Genomic DNA, 7,763 nt, shown 5'->3' with positions numbered 1-7,763 from the left:
CCTGTCTCTGCCTAGCAAGTGCTGGAATTAAAGGTGAGTACCACCGCCATCCAGCAGAGCAAGGATGTTCTTAACCCAAGGTACCTTGCCTCAGCATCTTGAATATTGATGTTTTAGGAGTGAGCCACCTTACCTACTTGTGGTTTTGCCCTAGCAGCAAGGTATTTTTATTACTACTACGACTCTGTCTTATAACTTGAAGTATTTCTATATCTTCAGCATTAGTCTTTTTGCTTAAGATTGTTTTGGGTGATCTTATTCCCCCATAAATTCATTCATATTTGGGTTTATGTGTGCTTCTTTATAAATTTTAGGATTGTGTATATTTTGTTTTTGTTTTTCTAAACAAGGTTTCTGTGTAGACCAGAGTGGCCTCAAACTCGAGTTCTGCCTACCCCTGTCTTTGGATTGTTGGGAGCAAACCTGTGTGCCACCACCACCCGGCTTTAATGTGTATTTCTTTGGTTAGAAGAACATTTGACTTTTGGGGGGGGGGCGTTGGACGTTTTTCTTTTTCCTTGAGATTTTTTGGTGTGGATTGTTGGGTCAGGGTCTCCCTATGTAACCTTGGGTGGCCTGAAGCTCCTGACAAATTTTTAATTTTATTTTTTCCAGACAGGGTTTTTCTGTGTAGTCTGGCTGATTCCAAACTCATTATGTAGGCCGGGATGGGTTTTGAATTCACAGAGATCTGCCTGTTGCAGCTTTCAGAGTTCTGGGACTAAAGACAAGCACTTTCAACATTTCGTTTTAAATCTATTGTAGTCTTACAGTTCTAGGCACTGTGTAGGCATGGTGTTCTACTTCTTCCCTGGTACAACTGACAGCAGTAGCTTTATAATTTGCTTTAATATGTGAGGACAAATATATCTTTATTTCTGTTTTTTTGGTGTCTCAAAATGGGTAAGATGATAGTTGTTTTTAGCTATGTATTCTGGTAGACTAAGAATTTTAAGTCTATGGGCTAGAGAGATGGCTTTGCAGTTGAGAGCACTGATTGCTATTCCAAAGGATCCTGGTTTAACTCCCAGCATCCACAAGCAGCTCACAGCTATCTGTAACTCCAGTTCCTGGGGACCTGACACCTAGCTTCGGAGCCTGTCCTGGAACTAGCTCTTGTAGACCAGGCTGGCCTCGAACTCACAGAGATCTGCCTGCTTCTGCCTTCTGAGTGCTGGAATTAAAGGTGTGCTTGGTTCTTACTGGCTGCCTTTTGACCCTTGGGACCTTGGATTAGCATAGGGTGTATAGGGACCTCCTGGTCCTCTGGGTAAGCTGGGTCGACCTTCCAGGGTGTGGTCACAAGGACCCCAGGAGGCATTGGGGTTAGAACTCCCGGGCTTCCCTTTAAAATCAGAACCACTCCAAGCCTTCGTACATCTCAGACCGTGGAGCCGGCAGTCTTCGCGGACTAAACGTTACAGACTGGGCTACTCCCCATAGTTGAAGAACCAAGGGACGCAAACGGATCTGAGAGCTGAAGCGCAGGCCACCTGACACGGGTAGGTGGTGATGGTGTTGGGGGGTCTGAAGGTCAGGCTCAAAAAGGAGCAGTCTTCCGTTTTGGGGCTAGGCTTAGACATGGAATAGAGAACAGGGTCACTGTTCCACAAGGGGTGCGGGTCAAGTATTTCGCAGTGAGGTTGCCGTCGTCCGGTTCTGGAGCCTGGGTCGGGATCCGGTCGGCGTCCGGGTTAGAGCTCCCGGGGCCTCCCGTGCACCCCTCCCCCATTACGCTGTCCTGCAGCCACCCTGCCCTCCCGGGACTCAGCCCTCTCCGCGGCCCCGCCCAGTCTCAGGGGTCCGCCCCCACGAGGGTCCGCCCCTAGGTCCGCCCCGATGCTCGCCCATTCAGATGTGGGTCAGGGGTGAGCGGGTGGAGCTGACGTCACAAGCTTCCAAGATGGCGCGGAGCGGGCGGCTGTGAACGGCGCTCTGGGCGCGCTGGGCGGGGAGCCGAGCCGGGCCGGCGGCGGGCGGACAGGGCGGGCGCGTGCGGCGCAGGCCGGGCGCCGACGAGTAGGGGCCGCTGGCAGGCACATGAGGTAAGCGGCGTCCTTGAGTGAGGGGGGCGCGTTCCGGGCGCGCTCCCGGAGAGGGGGGCGTGTGCGCGCGTGGGACGAAGCGCGCGCACGGCCCCTAGTCCCGAACCGAGGCGCACGCGGGACCCCGGACGGGCGGGGGCTTTGTGGCCCAGGTGCCCGGCGGCTTGCGGGCAGCATGGGACTCCGGGCACAAAGCCCCCGGGGCCGCGCCAGTCCTGGGGCGCGAGTCTGTGGTGCGGGGGTCGACGGGGTAGCGGGCGCCGGCTCTTTGTGCCTTTTCATTAGCAATCTAATCCGAACGGCGTCGGGCGAGCTGTGCTGCCTGACAGGCGGGCGGACTCCCATTATGCAAACGGCTGTGTGCCTGCGGCTGCCCCTCGCTGGGACGTTTTTCAGAACTGCGCTTGTGTACGGTCTGCTGTCCTTTACCTCTAGTCCCCTACCTGGCTGGGAGACTGGCCGTGGCAGGGCCAAGGACGGGCTCGGAGGGCCCGGCTCCGTGGCTGGGTGGGCTTTCTGCCCTGCCCCCAGACCTTTGCTGAAGGCAGCCGCCTGGCAGGAAGAGAGATGGGCTTGGGGGGAGGGGGGAGGGTGGCAGGAGGAAGGGACTGGCTGGCTCAGGGAGTGAGCTGAGGGGCCCTAGCTTGTCATTCTCTGTTTATCTTCCAAAATGGTTCATATGCACACGGGCCTGGGTGTGTGTGCTGGGGGAAATGCCTCTCCCAGGGGGGCACTGACTTAACGTACTTGGAGAGATTGAGGCCAGATAATACTCCCAGCAGCCCCACCCAGAACAGTTTTGGACTGCCTCGAGAGTCCGGTGCTGATCTCGGCTGGCCGGAGAGATTTAGAAGTTATTTACTTACGTCTTCTGCCCCCTTCTTCACAGTGTCTTTTCTAGTTATAATTGTCAGGCGCATTTGGAAAGCGGTGTTCCAGGCCCCTCACTCCCAAACAGCAGGAGGGGTGTAACACGGAGAGGCCACCCCCACTGACATATGTGGTGGTGGGGGAGGGGCGGCTCCTTGCCTATAGGAATCCTGTGGCTGTGGATTGTTTCTGGGGTTTGTTAGCTGTGTCTTGCTCCTAGGGCAGGGAGATCGGGCACATAGTGGAGGGGTTCACCTTCTAGGCTGAACTTGGGACTTTCCGTCTGGGACACCGGATAGAGGAGGGATGGAACCAAATCCTAGAGGGATGCCAAATTCATTATTGCTCTGATTCCCCCTGGCTTTGCCTCTCCCCTGTTCTTATCTGCCTGTATCTGGAATCCGTGGCTTTCAAACAGACATTTTTAGGATCGTAGGCTGGGTGACCACTCTAGCCCTGGCTCAAGGAGAAAAAGTATGCTGGGTGGAGCAGGGCTTCTGGAGTAGTCTGAAATAAAGCAGATGGGCCAGCCTGGCCTCTAGAGACAAATGTGTGACTAGCAGAGTCCTTCAGACTAGGATTTCTGCAAGAAGTCATGTTGCCTGCAGGTGATCTTTCTGTCCTGTGCAGTTCAAGTTTTCATGAGAACCTACAAGGTTTTTCCAGAAAAGCTGGGAAGAGTCTTTGCCTCCCTGCTTGCAGTGAGTGGGGTCAGCTCTGTTTGCTCAGCTTTCTGCTTGGCCTCCTGGCTTTCTACAGGCTGGTGGTACGGTGTTGGAGAGTGCTTGTCGACCTGCTCCTCTGGCTGTTGGAGTGCTGCTGTGTGCCCAGAATTCCTTCCTGCAGTGTTTTCCTGCCAGTTGTTGGGACTTGTATATTAGTCACTGAGCTTTTATGAGCAGTTCCTGAAAAGAAAAATCTTCTGTTTGCTGGCTTCGCATAGAGGAAAAAGCAGCTTGAGGGAGCCCTGCGTTGAATTAAAGCCAAGCTAAAATGGTTTGCTGGAAGGCCAAGATGAGGTGCAGGCAGGCAGAGGTAATGTATCCCATGCTGCCTTGGAGTACCTGCTCTGAGGACAGGTAGGCAGGATACCTTCCTCACTTCCTGGTCTTGGCCAACAGCCTAGCCTCTTCCACAGGCTGCAATCCTAGATTAATCCTCACATAGTGTTTTCTTTCCACAGATCAGATTTCTCATTTTGTTAATAAGCACAGCCTCTGATCCACTTGAAGTCAGCTGTTGTGGACCGACAGCAACGGGGTCTTGCATTATTGAGCTGCAGGGAATGCTGTGGATCTCCTTGAGACTTTATTGCCTGTCAAGGTCAGGCTTGAAGGGGTGAGGTTAGGGGCATGAAGTACCTTTTCCCCTTTTAACTGGAGTTGGAGTTTTTTAAGAGCTGTGCTGACATGCACCATTAATCCCAGCACTTGTGGAGGCAGAGGCAGGTGGATCTCTGAGTTCTAGGACAATTGAAGATACAGAGAAGTCCTGTCTTGGAAAACCCCAAGAGAGAGAGGTTATTACTTTCATTTATTTTTATATGTATGTATGTGGATTGCAGTCTGCTAGAGGTCGGAGGGACAACTCGCCGGCGTGGTGCTCTTCTTCCACCTGTGCAGTTCACTCTGCAGTCAACCTTGGACAGTGATGACCCTCTTCCCCACCTTCCCACCCCACTTCTAAGACTAATGTAACCTGTGATTATAAGAGGATTGACACGGGCAGTGTGGGTGGCAGGCATAGTGGGAGGGGCCATTTGTAGGCTGGAGGAGGGCACTAGATGCCATGCTAGGTTTTTTTTTTTTTAATTTTGTTTTGTTTTTCATGACAGGGTTTTTCAGTTTAATTGCCTTGGCTATCTTGGAACTCACAGAGATCCACCTGCGTATTTCCCCTGAGTGCTGGGATTAAAGGCATGGGCTAGCATCCATGCTAGGTTTTTGGTGGCAGAGCTGAGGGATTTTTCTTCTTTTTATTGCATTTATTTATTTGTTATATGTGTGTTTGCTGCCTGCGGGAGCTGTTGTTGCTCTCTTTCTTCCATGTGGGTCTCAGAGATTGAACTCAGATTGCCAGACTTGGCAGCAGGCAACTTTACCCTGTCTTGCCAGCCTTGTTTTTGTTGTTTTAGATAAGGTACCACTGTGTACCCAGATATGCCTCAGCCTTCCAGTCTTGGGTAGCTGAGATGAGGGTTTTTCTTTTAAAGTCTGTGGTACTGTGAAGGATGGGCTAGGCTAATAATGGTCGGGAGATCCTGGAAAACATGATCTTGCAGGTATTTGAGCCTTGGGTGTGCCACTGCCCGCCAGATGTGAGACTCTTACAAACTTTATATTTACTCAGCCACGTTTTTGAAACTTAGCCCCTATGGCATGTCTGAACTGTGCTGGCTTTTCTGCCCTCTGGTGCTCACAGACTTGTGTATCACTGCTCTGCTTTTAAGGCCCAGTGATGGGTGTCATTCCAGCTCAGCGGGGTTCTCCTGAGACTGAGGCTAATAACTTGCTGGGGTTGGAGGGTAAATGCCTTTAGCTTGAGAGTCTTTGTCACGTGATGTCTGTAGATACTTGAGCTCAGACCTGGGAGGGATGGTAGAGAACCTTTTCTCCCAGAAAGACTGGATTCCTATTAGAATCTTTTAAACAAGCCTTTTAGACAAGTTTGTCTGTATTAACTGGTGTGTGTGGGGTGGGAGGGAGAAGGAAGCTTGTCCCAAGGTTTAGGAAAGGTCCCTAAGGAGCAACTGTTTTCTTGAGCCTTCTGGGAGATGGGCATGGGGAACCCCCTAGTAAGCTTGATTCCCTGAAGGCCAGACACTGCCACAGCCCAGAACCATATGGAAAGGTACAGAAAGGTAGACCCTGGGAAGGGCATGACTAGAGTGAATGGGTGTGTGACCCCATGACCCTTCTCCACCATAACTGATGAAACTACTCTAGGAGGAGGAAGAAGCATGGTTTCAGGCTTGAAGAATGGGACTGGGGATCTTTTAACCTTCAAGGTGAGAAAGGGTGAGTCAGCCCCTTGCATCTAGGCCAGAAGTCCCTCCTGTTCTTTGTGAGGTGGAAATGGGTGTAGGTCCTTGTTTTCCTGATTGACAGTGAACTACCTTAGAAGAACTTTTTCTGTGGGGGAAAGAGGGAGGTGTGGGGATATGGAAAGGCAGGCTGTTCTTCAGGTTGCCATGTCTGTCCTGAGATTGCCAGAGTGACAAGGATGAAGGGTCCAGGTGAGAGCGAGCCTACTGTGTGGCTGGAAGGGCTGCTGCTAGCTCAGTGAGTACAGCTGCAAGGAGAGTTGTTCTTTGTGGGTCTGGGGCCTCAGGCTTCCTTCCTAGCAGCACCAGTGGCCAGATGCTCTGGCTGGTGGGAGGGGCCGCTTCCACTTCCATATAGGGGTCTGAGCCCTGTTGGAATGTTCATCAACCCAGTTCTGGGCTCTTCAGGTGAAGGACCCCATAACTTGAACCCTGTTCATGGTCTTTGCAACTCTCTTATCCTGCCGCTTGGAAGCAGGTGGATTCCTGGTGAGTTTTCATGCACAAAGTAAATGAAAAGGGAGGGTGGGACCTGAGACCTCAGGGACCTCTCCTTATGTGGACAGAGTGTCCATACTGTGTGGGATGGACTGCATGTAAGCCTGGCACTGTTGACTTCATCTTTGGGGAGCTCAGTTTATCCCTAAATGGGTCCTCTGTTTTCTGCAGTGAAACTGGTATGTGGTCAGTTTTGAGAACCACTGCCCCACCAAGTAGCATATCTTTGTTAATAACAGAACCAAGCAAAAGATTGAGCGTTAAGACTGAGTAGGCTATGCTGTTAATGATTTGTAAAGGCACAGTGGGGTTAGCAGTTACCCAGTGAATGAATGAATGGACATGGCAGATTCTTGGTCAGTAGAGCACTGAACAGAGGGTGAGTAGCAGGGCCTGAGCATATATACACTGAGGGGCTGCTCAGTGTTCTCTGTGGAGCCACCTCCTTCCCTGTGCCCCAAGATTCAGTCTCACCAACCCTGTAACCTGGGCTTCCATAGTTGTCTGACCTTGGCTTGGTTACATTCTTGGGTTCCCATTGTCCTCCTTTGTAACCTGGCTTTGTCTGACAAGCCCACCTTGACTCCAGCTGAGATGTGACTCTAGATAGATAGGCACTGCTGGGACCGCTGCCTCTGGTCTCTTTGCCCCCAATGTCCCTGGGGGTTGTTTCTGGGCTGCCTTATATAGGCAAGGTAAGGTGCGTGAACTTCCACTAAGGACTGGAAGGAAGAAGGGTGGGTGTTGAGAAAGGATGTGAGCAGGGTTTCAGACTTTGCTTCTATAGGAACAGAGCAGTGGGATGCCCTGGTGTTTAGTTTGTTTATTGAAGTTATGGCAATAATTGTGTGACAGGAGTGTTATGTCAAGACCCCTGGGTGTACTGTCATGATGATGTCTTGGGTAGGAAGTGTGGTCCTTCAGAGGAGGCACGGCAGCTTAGGTAGAGGAGTAAAGGAAGAGGGGAGTGACTGAAGAGGAAGATGGTAGTAGGGACCCAGGCAGAGCGACTTTTCTGCTGCGTGGATCTTGGTAGACTAGCTTGAACAAACTTTCGTGAGTAGAAGCTGCTTGCTTGGTGGTGGTGGTGGGGTTTACACCCAAGGTGCCCATAATATCCTTTGCGTGTATCGTGTGACACCATACCTACTTTTCTCTAGGCTAGAAATCAAACTTTAATGCTTGCTAGACAGACGTTATTAACTGAGCTACAGCCCCAACCCCACCTTTTGCTTCTGCAGGAAGCTGGTGCAGGTGCTCTTGGAGCTTTCCAGAGAAGGGAGTGGTAGAAGAAGGGTGGCCCTTAC

The 7,763-nt window shown here is 51.5% G+C and overlaps 1 protein-coding gene across 1 annotated transcript in view; it reads left to right on the top strand.

The window, feature by feature from the left end:
• The first annotated feature begins 1,907 nt into the window (after positions 1-1,907).
• The window catches only part of Hic2 (HIC ZBTB transcriptional repressor 2), a 28,299-nt gene continuing 22,443 nt past the window's right edge, over positions 1,908-7,763 (top strand). The window contains exon 1 of the mRNA XM_075970284.1: positions 1,908-2,045. The gene's annotated coding sequence lies outside the window, so the exon portion shown is untranslated. The remainder of the gene's footprint in view (positions 2,046-7,763) is intronic.

This window comes from Microtus pennsylvanicus, chromosome 1 (genome assembly GCF_037038515.1).
Source record: "Microtus pennsylvanicus isolate mMicPen1 chromosome 1, mMicPen1.hap1, whole genome shotgun sequence".
Taxonomy (NCBI): domain Eukaryota; kingdom Metazoa; phylum Chordata; class Mammalia; order Rodentia; family Cricetidae; genus Microtus; species Microtus pennsylvanicus.
This window is presented reverse-complemented; position numbering and strand designations above follow the sequence as displayed.